Raw genomic sequence first — 13,051 nt, forward strand, 5'->3', positions numbered from 1 at the left:
CTTCAGGTCCTGTAGGCTTGTGGCTATTCAGTTTCATCAAGTGGTCCCAAACCTGCTCTTCTCTTACAGTGGAAATACACTGAAATGACCATCCCCTAGTGCTTCCCATGTTTTGTTTTTGCTTTTTTCAGCTACCTCATTCATTTTCCTTTTGTTACCACTTTGTGGCCTCCAAAATGATTTGCAGGACTTCTGGGGAAAGTGGTGGGTGGAGGTTGGGAGGAGGAGTTGCTTGTTTGGTAATTTTTGACTTGGGCTGCACTTCAGAGTTGTAGTTTAAAATGTTCCAACTGTCTCATTTTTTGGAAATGTGAAGTCTCACTTCTTTCTTTTTGAAGATGCTTTCCGGTGAAGTACACTGCCTACTCCATTTTTCAGGCAGGCAAACAGTCCACTCTTCACAAAAGCTTTACAGAATAATTTAGCCGTGCATGAGTCACCCATGCTGGGAAATTTAGGCACCAGAAGCACTTCCACAGCTGCACAAATCATGGATTGTGCAATCAACTTGTGAAAAATAAAGTGATGACTAGCACTAAATATTTTTAGAAGTATTTTACTTACATGTATGCATTTCTGTGTGATATAGATAATTAAGTTTCAGATAAAATGTTAGCTTTCTGAAGCACCTGTCATATCTTCTTGGGTGTTGGTGTTAGCAACCGTTGTCAGTTTTTAAAAATTATGTCCATTTGGTATACCTGATCCGTTGTAAGTGTTACAAATAGCTGCTGTTGGTATAAATCATTCATCAAATTTTCTTAGTTTCAGATTATTAATTTAAAGGAATATCCTTGTATAAGTATCTGTACTGAGGATCATCCTAAAACTGTCCAAGTTGATGCTAATTAACATGCTGTTTGATAAATAAGTTGACAGCTAAGCAACACATCAGGTATATATGTATTTACATTTTGCTTGAGATTCCCATTGACTTTAAGGCTGAGTTCTGGGTTTGTTTTCATATCCATGAGTCTAGATCAGTATATAAGAGTAAGTTGCATTTTGCCCAGAATTTTAGTTTGCCATGGATTGTCATGTGAGAGGCAACAGCACATGGGAGAGTAATGATGTTTTATTTAAATATGATGCAGGCTTGTCAAGTAGTAACTACAATGCTCATTTCTTTGAGCACAAATTTGAATCTTGTTTTTCCTGATTTTGCTCTCTGGTTGTGATTTAACACGTGGTGTAGGTCAGCATGAAATGCCAGTCTTGCCAAAAGATGTCTAACCTGGTGATTTGCTCCTTCCCCTGTGCCAACACAGCTTTTGAGCAGTCATATGGTGAAGCAAATGTAGTTGATTTAGTTGAATGAAACAACATTTGGGTTAGTTTGGGGCTGGACCAGTTTTAGGCTTTGTTGGCTGATCACTTATTAACATTAGCTGAAGAGAGGGAATTTAATGCGGCCATGGAAATGAGTGGTCAGAGTAATGATCAAAGGCTAACATTACACAAACTTTTGGCTTGATCAAGAAGATTGGTTAAAGTGCTTGCAAACATAAGTAGCTGTTAGGGTGTGAAGTGCATGGTCTCTGTAGCCGTGTAGCTACCTGTGTGGTCTGTGTGTATTGCTCTTGGTATTTTTGATGTGGTAGTTCTTCATCTGTGGACAGATTCGGAGGAAGTACTTAATCTTACTTCTCCCATATTCTAGGTAAATACCCTGACCACAAGTTAGGAATAAGTCTTTGTCTCCTATTTGAAGAACACCAACCAACCAAAGAAAAAAGGGCAAAACAAAACAAGCAAAAAAACCCCCAAAATCCAAAACCACCTACAAAAATCCCTTGAGTTAATTTTACTTAGTTGTCTGGCATGGTGTGCCAGTTCCCCTCTGACCCCTCCATCACTTTTTCATGTGGGCATAACTGAAAATCAGAAACATGTTTCTGGATGTGCTAGATAATTGTATCTTAAAGGAGTAAGTAGATGATATAATTTGGTGTTCCTTAAAAGTGATTTAAGACTCAGAAGCTATATCCTTAATGGACCATAAAGGGCGAGGATGAAGCAGGGCAGCAAGTAAAATTACAACCATGGACTTCAGGAGAGCTAACTTTTGCCTCTTCAGGGATCTTCTTGAAAGAATCCCAGGGGAACAGGCGTCCAAGAGAACTGGTTGATATTCAAACATGACTCCTTTAAGGATCAGGAACAAGGAGCAAGAAGTTGGACAAAGGGGGTGGGAGACCTGCATGACTGAATAAAAAAACTGTTGTCATTTTTCAGGTGTAATCAGGAAATACACAGGAGATGGAAGCAGGGGCAGAATGCTTGGAATCAGTATAGAGTGCCTGTCAAAGTAGAAACAAGACAGGAAGGGCCGAGACCCACCTTGAATTAAATCTGATCGAGGATGTCAAGGACGACAAGAAGGGCTTCTTCAAATACATAAATAACAAAAGAACAAAAAACCTATGATAATGAGGCCCCCTTACTAAATGGAAGGAGACCCTGGTGACAGAGGATACAGAGAAGGTGGAGACACTTAACGCTTTCTTCGCATTGGTCTTCACTGACAAAACCAGCTCTCTGGAATACCTGACTCAAGAGACCAGGGTTAAGGAATGTTGGAGGAAAACTTTCCTTCAAGGAGGTCAAGGTGCATTAGGTTAGAGACTACCCAGGTAAACTGAACATTCACAAGTCCATAGGCCCTGATGTATTGCATCAACAAGTGCTAAGTGAGGTGGTGGACACCATAATGAGGCTGCTCATGAGAGGTCAGGGCAATCGGGAGAAGTACCTGAGGACTGGAAGAAAGCAAATGTCACACTGATCTTCAGAAACGACAGAAAGGAGAACCCAGAGAGCTATTGGCCAGTCGACTGTATCTCAATCCCTGGAAAGGTGATGGAGTGTCTCATTCTGGAGGCCATCTCTATCCATGTGAATGACAAGAAGGTGATCAGGAGCATGTATTCATTAAGGGTAAATCATACTTAGCCAACCTGATTGCCTTTTATGATGAAACAACTTACCTGGAGGGGTGAGGGGAGAGCAGTGGTTATTTTTGAACCTCAGCTTAAGCAAGATTTTCAACACCGTCTCTCACAATATCCCTGTAGGCAAACTCAGGAACTGTGGACTGGGTAAGTGGATGCTGGGATGGATTGGGAGCTGGCTGACCACAGAGAGTCGCTATCAGTGACACAGGGTCTGGCTGGAGTCCTGACACTAGTGGTGTCCCCCACAATTCAGTATTGGGAATTGTTTAACTTATTCATCAATGACTTGGCTGAAGGGGCAGAGACATCCTCAGCAAGTTTGCTGATGACACAAATCTGGGAGGAGCAGCCAATAGCCCAGAGTGATGTGCAGCCCTTCAGAAGGGCCTTGACAGGATGGAGAGATGGGCAGAAGGGAAATCCAGTGAAGGCAAGTGCAGGGTTCTGCACCTGGGGAGGAGTAACCCCAGGCACCAGCACAGGCTGGGGATTGACCTGCTGGAAAGCAGCTGTACAGGGAGGGACCTCGGGGTCCTGGTGGAAACAAACTCTCCTACATGAGCCAGCGATGTGCCCGTGCGGATGGGAAGGCCAGTGGTGTCCTGGGCTGCATTGGGAAGGGCATTGCCAGCAGGCTGAGGGAGGGGATCCTGGTCCTCTACTCAGCCCTGGTGAGGCACATCAGGAGTGCTGTGTCCAGTTCTGGGCTCCTCAGGGCAAGAGAGACATGGAGCTCCTGGAGCAGGTCCAGTGGAGGGCGACAGAGACAGTTGAGGGATTGGAGCATCTCTCTTCTGCAGGGAGAGTGCTGGGAGGATGATTCCAGGCTCTTCTCAGTGTTGCCAAGCAGTAGCAAAAGCAGCAGTGGGCAGAAACTGATGCACAGGAAGTTCACCAGGAGAGGAAGAACTTTAGTGTGGGTGAATGAGCACAGGAACAGATTTCCAGAGTCTGTGGAGTCTCCCTCACTGGAAGTACTCAGGAACTGTCTGGACACAACCCTGTGCTTCAGGATGACCCTGCTAGAGCAGGAAGGTTGGATGGGATGACCCACTGTGGTCCCTCCCAGCCTGACCTGTTCTGTGATAAAGGCATTGAGTGCAGAAATCATTTGCATAACTTCTTGCAGACCCTCTTGGCCAACTGTTGACTTACTTGATTTCTGAAAGTTTTAGAATGGCATAATAAGAACAGAACATGAAATTCTGACTGACGTTTTCTCTCGATTAGTCAGAATTCTTTATGTAAAAAGTGTAAGTGTTCATTTGAATGTAAAAGCTAGTAAGTCTTGGGTGTTTTTTTTCTGGTCTAGGATAGAATTCTAGAAAGATTCATTTGTATGAATTTCATAATCTCTTTTTAGCTTCTTTTCCCACCTTTTAAGACTTAGCTTCATGCTAAAAGTCTGGCAGTTGAAGTGCTCATGTAATGTGTAGGTTCATTTGTATTTCAGGAAGAGTAATTGAGGTAGATAGCTGAGCGTTGTTGCAGTAGTAATAAGAATAAAGTCTCATTTTCTAAACTTAAGCCTGCATTTATATCAGCACTAAACAGAAATTTTGCGTGGACTAGAAGAAGAATTTCCTTGGTGTTATCTTGCTTTGAATGTGTAATAATTATGTCTGTTGAAATTGATAATTAATTTTCTCCAGGACAGGTTTCAAAAAGTAGTTGATTTTCTGTATCTAGTCATTCTTCCCTTTTATAATTGGGGTAGAGGAAAACCTCTGATCTGTCTCATTTCTTGGTGAGTTATATTTATTTTCAAGTATAGGAATGAAATGTTTAATACATTTTTCTCCTTTGGTTTGATTTGTTAGGTTTCTTTGTAGTATTTTTGCTTTGATGAAAATGTGACAAACTATTTTAGAAAAATTGATTGTTAAACTAATGTTTGTCTGCTACAAAACATCTAAAATTCATAATGCTCAGTTTCATAAATATGCATGTTTTTAATTGGATTCATTATTTCAAACTGTTTTTAACTCCAGGAGAGATATCTTGGTACTGTATTTTAAAGTTTTTTCTTTAAATTTCTGTTTTATTGAGAAATCATCAAGTGAAGATGTTTTTTTTTGTTGTCTGGTAACTTTATTCTGTAGAAAAAAAATTATTTGTATGTAGTAATAATTTTGTGGGATAGTTGTTATATTCAGTGGGAATTTAAACTTTAGAATATGCGTGTGGAATTTTTTCACCTTTTGAGCTGCGGAAAAAAACTTGTCAATTGTCTACCTTCTCAATTCCATCTAAGAGGCTGGAAGAAGGAAGCTTCGTTTTATTTGTTCATTGTGAAATGTACCAAGTTTAGATGGGTCCTGTTAGAGAATAGCAGACTGCAGATCTTAAACCATCTATAGCACTTTTTTCTTCAGCACAGTGAGCGTCAATTTAGGATCTGTTCTTCAGCTGGCTAGCTGACTGCAGGTTGTATCTTCCCAGAATTCTGTTAAAGGAAATGAAGATTTACACAGGGATGTGATAGTTTTCCGTTTTGAATTGTAACACTAACAGGTTAGTAATTAGCTTCTCTGGACCTAAACTCCTGTTATGAAGTACTGGTTTTGTGTTAAGCACCATTTAAAGAAACAGTAGGCGTGCTTTTAAGCCAGACTTGGTTATGAAATCCATATTGTATTTTAGATGTGCAAACACAACACATACTCAAGTCTAACCCAGGGTACCATGTTACAGAACCAGGAGTGGGAGATGTAGCTTAGAGCTCCCTGCTCTTTGTAGAGGGGTATTGTTTCTTAGCTGTGCCAATTTTCAAAGGTAGATGGAGCCACACTTTTAAGATACAATCTGTATTATTTTGTTCTTATTAAAACTATGTGATATGTGCATTCTTCTAAACACATAATTTCACAAATCTACTTCACTGTGTGACCAGAGCTAAAGGGGTGCACACCTCCAGTGAGAGCCAAGGAAGGGTGGAGCCTTAAAAAAATGGGAGCAAGTGGGATCATAACATGTTGCCACTGTCTTTTTTTGTATAGACTGATTTGCAAACATTATTTCTGTTACTCTTACAGATTTGTTATTGAAGGAAGGGAATCTCTCATAAGAAACTGTGTGTACAAATTACTGAGAAAGTATTTTAAATGAGACTATAGAAGAATACCAGCTGTTTCTGATGGCTAGGTTATTAAATGCTGCCTTTCAAATTTATCTTATAAACTTGGGTTTGTACTATTTTTTATTGTCCGTTTTGTTTTTCTGATTTGGGGAACTTGTTCACTCATGACTCTGAAAATTTTTGTTGTATCACTGTTCTTTTCTGTTAGTAATTTGATGGAGGCACATAACACCAAGGACCAATTATTAGATACTTGGCAACCAGCTGAGTGCTTTCCTGGTCACCCCCAGGGAGCTGGAGGGAAGCCAGGCTCAGGCAAAGAGCCCAGATTGCTGGTGAATTCCTGGTGAGGTGGCAGGTCTGAGGGTGTTTTGAGAAGTCAGTTTGGTGAGTCAGAGACCAGATCAGTGGGGTACATGGATGAGTGTGGGCCAGGTTTGAATGTGTCATAAAATAGTTTAGGTTGGAAGGCACCATAAAGATCATCTGGTTTCCCTTTTTCCAGTCACCTGGAACTTAGCTTGATTGCCATGACTTTTCAAATATTATAGAGAATGGCTGTGCAAATACACGAACCAATTCCCTCAGAACTCTGGGATGCATCTTATCAGGTGTCATGCATTTACGTACAGTCAGGTTCCTCAGGTGATGATGAATCTGATCTTTACCACTGAAGGGACTTTGTTCCTCTAGTTTCTCTTGTGCAGTCCATCCATTCAAGAAGTATGGTAAGAGAGGCTGCAAGCCAAGACTGAAGCTAAAAAAGTTGTTGAGTACCTTAGCCTTCTCCTCATCTGTTATTACCAGTTTTACTAGCCTTGTTTAGTGGGTGTGTACTCCTTCTTTGAACTTCCTTTTCTGGTTAATATACCTATGGATGTTGTTATTCTTTGCATCCCTTGTCAAGTTCAGCTGCAGCTTCACCATGGCCTTCCTCATCCCATCCCTTTAGAACTGGACTGTGTCCCTATACTCTTCCTGGGGTACCTGTCCTTGGACAGAATAGAGGGATGCATTTATGTTATGCCCTTTAGTTTGACCAGCAGTCCCTTCTCATCCTTGTTAGATTCTTGCCTTCCTTGCCTGATTTCTGGTGCCTGGAGATCATATAGCTGTTGTACTCTGTGGAGGACATCCTTACAGATCTGCCAGCTCTGTTGCTGTCCCTTGTCCCTGAGGGCCGTTTCCCTGGTGTTCATATTGGCTAGCTCCAGAGGCCCAGCTTTGCTGCTCACCTGATTCACATCCCTCAGGACTGCAAACTCCACCAGTGTGTAATCACTGTAGCCCAGGTAAAGGTCTGAGGCTTAATAGAGCTTTCTTGCATGCATTTTCGTTGCAGTCTGGACCAAGATTAGGAGCTGCACTGCATCGGGGGGGAGCTATGGGGCCATTTCTGTTGCGTAAGGAGAAGGAGATACAGACTGCAGAGAAGGGTAGAAGGGAGGTTGCAGAACAGCTGGTCAAGCAGGGAGCACCCCCTGGCCAGAGGAGTGATAGTCCTAGAGAAATCTCTCTCCTGGTGGTGGGACAGTCTAATACATGAAGCATGCAGGAGAGAATTGCTTTTTCCTGTAATCCTCAAAATGCATGTTTCTATGAAGATATTATTTGCAGTGATTTTTGAGCAAATTTGTTTGAACAGCTTGTTTAGGTCCATTACCTTGTCAGGGAGTAGACCAGGGCACATCTGTGTGACAAACCATTTCTAAGAAGCTAACCTCTCTTTACCTCTCTTGTCATGTTTCCTGCTACTCAAGATGATCTGTAGCCTCTTCTAGCTGTTGTGGGCTGTGTACGATGGTACGTAGATAGTATGCACTCTTTCAAATGTCATTATAACTCAACTAAATCGGTGATATCACTAATTACTACCATAACAGTCCTTCTAACAGGGATTTAATCTCTCCTATAGACTGCTTGGACTTAATCTATCTTCTTCCCTAAAGTCCTTCAGTAGCAGACATGAGGCTGCCATTCAGGTAATGGCAACCCACACCACTGGTCTCCCGTTCAGCTGCACTTTCTCCATTATGTATCCTTCAGTAGTCCTTGAAAAGGTGGTCGACCTAAGGAAGCTGCTCATCCCCATGACTACTCATGGCCACTCACAAGTTTTCCTATTAAAAGCCATCTGGGATCCATCCATGCTAAAAGCAGCCCTCTCATCAGTTGTCCTGTGAAGCACTGGAAGATGAACACCTGCTGCTATGGTGTGTTCTGTCTCAGAAAATGACATTTCTAGGATCTCTTCTGCACAAGCACAGACCAAAATATGTGACTATTCCCAGCTACTGGAATAACCTGTTCAGCTGCAAAGTTTGAGCGATATTCCTTGAAGTTCCTTTTAGCCCTGCCTTTTGATTTTTTTTCCCAGTGGTCCCCCTTTTTTTTAAGGTAAAAAAGGTGACATATCAGTTTTAAAAACATAGTATTTTCACAGACAGCCTTTGATTAGCAAGAAAAGATTGATAAGTCATTACCCTATTTTGCTGTCTGTTGATGTATATACCATTGCAAGCAAAGGAGCAACTACCTTGAAACCTGCTTGGTTGTTCTACTAGACCAAAGTATATGTGATTAGAGAGCAGATGGTTATGGTTTACCTGTCTAAAAATCTCCTGCTCTACAAAATACTATGGTTCCTGGAGAGAAACTAAACCGTACCAAATTCTTCCTCTTCTCCTCTCTACTCCACCTCCAAAAAAGAGGAAGGTAAAGAGAAAAATGGCTGGGCTGGAAGTAATCCAATGAACCAAAAAGCAAAATGGAAAATATGAGTGATAGTGATGTGCTATTCTGGGCAGGAAATAATGGCTGGATCTCTGCTTGCCCTAATTATGGTATAATGTCCTACTAGAGTAAAACCCCAGAAATTCATAATCCAAATATCAGATGCTCATGGAAAGGAGTATCAGGAAGGTTTATAATTACCTTTAGAATCTATGTAATGAATAGGGCTTCTGATGCTGTGCTTACATTGGGAGTCAGGTTCTCCTCAGCTGTTTGCTCAGTGTGATGTTTCTGCTCTTGGTCTTTCTTACCCTGGTGGGTGACTAGTGTTAGAGCTCTGCAGGGCACTGGTGGCCTTGATTCTTTAAACAAGATCTTCTCTACAGCTAATCCTCAATGGTTTTAATAACTAGTTTGCTCCCCTGGCAAAATTGTATTATAGCACAGGAATCAGGTTGTATTAAGGAAGTTAATATGTTTCTGTTTGAAGAAACTGTAGGGTTGGAAAACTGTATTGCTTCATATGTTTTTTCCTGTGATATTTCCAGTGTAAAATTATTTGTCTTAATAATACAAGCCACCTCACATTATTTCTGAGGGCTGTAATCTGCAAAGTCATGTAAGTATTATTTGTATGCGGTGACATAAATTTTACATAAATCAAGGCTTTTCTATAAAAATTTTTTTTACAGTATAAGGGCAATACTTACTCTTGCTCAAAAATATTTATCAGTGTTGACCATTATGGTGAAGTGCTGGAGACGTAGGAATTTCAGTCACTGGCTCTGTACAAAATGAAATACAGGCAATGCATTCACCATTGTCCCACTCATTTTTCAGTCCAGTCCTGACAGAATATCTGTTATTAACAAGACTGTACTGTAATTGCATAGTTTGTTCAAACTTTGAATTTGTTTCCAATATTTAATGTTACCAGTGTGCATTCCAGTATTGATAATAAAATTGGACTGAAGGTACTGAAATTCTTTCAGTCTAAAGAAATGGAATTTTTTATTGGATGGTATGAACTTTATTACCTTAGGTTGGATTGTGACTTTTTACCCTGTAACCTACTCAGAATCTTTTTTTATTTGGCCAAGCAATGACTTGGGACCCAATAACTTATTTCCACTCCATAAGTGATAGGTCAGCATAGTTCAGAATTTGCTGTATTGCTAGCTTTTGTAATTTCTCTACAGATTGAGCAATTTTGTGTAGTAATGGTTTGTATATCCATGGCAGCAGCTAAGATTTTTGATTGAGGATCTTAAGGATCCTTACTTCCTTAAGGATAGTAAGTTTCTAGCTGCTTTGGTTACAGGAAAGTTGGAAAACATGCCTGAATGTGTTCAAAACAAGCGACAGACACACGTAATTTATTTTTTTAAAAAAACTAATGAGTTGTGGAGACAGAACAATGACCTTTGAACACTTGTGGCTGCCAGTGCTGGCATGTAGGCGTTTTAACCTTTCTGCTGGCTTTCACATGCATGCCATTTCTACTGAGTTAGAGATCTATGTGGTTTTGGCAGCAAAAGCTTTTCCACTGTGATTAGCTTCTCGTTTGGTCTGACTTAAGCTTGCTTGTGTTCATTTATCGTATTAGCATATTCCTATCCTGTTATTCTTAAAATCCCTTTTTGAAATAGATGTTAAGAGCTCCCTTTTTTGACATTATAAAACATGGTTCTGTGATTAAGAACTGTGATGTTTGTCTTAAGCGTGTAATTGTGATTTAAAAGAAAAGCATTTCTACATACTGCAGTGAGGAGATCTAATATTTTCATTATTAGAACTCTGTTAGGTGTTGGGTGAGAGTTGGCAGAGTTGTTCCCCTCCAAACAGTTAAAAACCACTGGTTTCCTGTTGGAGACTTCCATGGGACTCTGTCACTATTAATGTTTGCACTTGTCAAATGGAACAAAACAGAATAGGAGAGGAGGCTGTAAGCACCTAAAAAAGTAGGTCAATGGGCCAGCAGGTTATTTGGCCAGACAAGAATGAGTGGCTTCATTGAATCATGCTGTAATTGTTTTTCTCCTGTTGGCAGATTGTTCTGCTATGTTTTAACTTCCTATGTTAATATTTCCATCTGTATTTTAACCACTTGAGAGCCTCTGTTAGGTGCAGGAGAAGGCACTTAACTTATCAAATCAAATAAGTAATGATTCTGGTGTTTTCCATAAAATTCATCAATGAATTTATGAGTAGCATAACCTTAGTTGATAGATCCCAGCTTCCTTTTTAGAATTTAATATACTTTAAAATAATTTTTTTCAGAAATGGAAGAAGTACATATTATAGTGAATTTGTTTTAAGACCGGTAGCAAGGCAGATGGAAACAGGGATGAGGGAAAAAACCTGGTATTATGTAGCTTAAACATGTGGAAAGTGGCATGGTTCAAGGGGAATAACTGTAAATTAAATGGTATAAAGAGTAGGAAGCAGGTAATCACTTATGTGAGTGCTGAGCTTTTGTGTGGAGGAAGTGCAATTGTGAAGCAAATTTTGTGATACACTCTAGGAATTGATTTTGAAGTGGGTTTTGAAACAAACAGTTAATGGCTCTGTTTGAGAAGAAGCAATAATGCAGTGGGGCAGCTTTGCTAGTTTACAGCAGTAGTAGCATTCTATACATGCTGGAGTCCTAAGAATAACAATTTTGGAGACTTGGAGAGGAGAAGATATAGCAGAGAAAGCCAGAAGAAACCCTAATAAGAACTTCAGTGAAAAGATGTTTAAATAATGGTGTATAAATACGCTTTGAAGGTAATAAGTGGATGTGAAGATGTAGATGGTATGAAATTATACCAAATTCTGAAGTGAAAAGTACATCAGGACTAAAGATAGATGTAAAGTGATAGCTTAAAGCCAAGATAAAACTGTCAGAATATCCTGCTTGTCAAGAACTTTAAAGCAGTGTCCGTTCAGATAGTGAAATACTTGAGATATTTTTGGTAAGCAGAATATTGCATTTAGAGATTACTCTTGTTAAAACAATTGCTTGTCTTTATTAAAAAATTAAGAAGTATATAATTTTTAAATTCACTGATTTTAAACCTCTCCATTGTTACTTTTTGACAGTTCGGAATTTATTTTCTGCGGAAGAGGATACATCTAACTCCACATTGTTCTTCACAGGAACCAGGTTTCATCCCTAAACCTCATACTTTAACAAGTCCCAAAGTGTAAAAGGTAAAACTGTGTTCTTATAATTAATAAGGTTCCCATGGCTTTCAGTTGTCAACACTGATGGGCTGAGTAGCAGTGTTAAGCAGTGTCTTTTTTTCTCTAGAACATGACTGAATTTGAGTCACATAGAAATAGACATAGTATTTTTTTTACCTAGTGTTTACTTTCAACTTGACTGGTTTTGGTGGCATTATGTCTGCAGTCTTAGCCTTGATATATATAATCACTGCGAGTGTTCAGTTTCTTGGAAATTTAGATGCAAAGGCAGAAGGGTCAGACCTTGAAAGATGAGAAATCAGTATGCTACAGGTGCATTTCCTGTACTTTTCAGTACTTAAAACTATTTGTCTTGGATACCAGATCTAGGTTGCTGGTTCTGACATAGGCTCTGTATATTGTAATGAATGATTTTGCTGAATTCTGGGAATTGAATGCTCTATTAAAGTGAAAAATACTGACTTTTTAATTCTGATTCTGCATAATGAATATGTCAGGTCACAAGTAAAAGTCTTCTGTATTTAGCAGTACAGGTGTTTTTCTTTTGCAGATTAGGGAAAGTGTGTAATCTGTTTTACAGAATTTCATATTGCTCTTGATCCCTATAATTTTAGGTACCATTTTTGTATAAAAATTAACACAGGGCTAGAAGTGTAATTAGTACATAGCTGTTTTAGTGTTTACCATGTAAGCTAAATGAAAACAAGTTTGTAGCTTTTGTCTTGGTTGTAAACAGTTCCATGCCAGTCATGATGGTTAGCTTTTACTGCTGAGCAAGCTGTCTCTTGTTGTGCAGTTTTGACAAAAATTCAAGCAGACATTTCTTCATAATTTGCTTCTGTCATGTCATTTATGGCTGGTTTTCAAATGGCACAACTCTGTTACTTGGCCAACTAATTCGGGGAGTTTAATCTGTCAGTATGGCCAGTGCAGTTGCTGAAGAATGTTGGCTTTGAAGAATTAGATGGAAGAAGTGGTTTGCTGCCAGTGTGTCTTCATAGCACTAGATTTTGGAAGGTGAAGGCAAGACAAAGATGGTCCGTAGTAATTGAAGAAGTGGGGCTTTTGGGCAGAAACACCAGCACGCCTTGTGATG

At 39.8% G+C, this 13,051-nt stretch overlaps 1 protein-coding gene across 10 annotated transcripts in view; it reads left to right on the plus strand.

The window, feature by feature from the left end:
• CLOCK (clock circadian regulator) overlaps positions 1 to 13,051 on the plus strand; it is a 65,547-nt gene that overhangs the window by 18,102 nt on the left and 34,394 nt on the right. For all 10 annotated transcript variants that reach the window (XR_009277605.1, XM_058838190.1, XM_058838189.1 and 7 more), the window contains one exon: positions 11,851 to 11,961. The gene's annotated coding sequence lies outside the window, so the exon portion shown is untranslated. The remainder of the gene's footprint in view (positions 1 to 11,850; positions 11,962 to 13,051) is intronic.

This window comes from Poecile atricapillus, chromosome 4 (genome assembly GCF_030490865.1).
Source record: "Poecile atricapillus isolate bPoeAtr1 chromosome 4, bPoeAtr1.hap1, whole genome shotgun sequence".
Lineage (NCBI taxonomy): Eukaryota > Metazoa > Chordata > Aves > Passeriformes > Paridae > Poecile > Poecile atricapillus.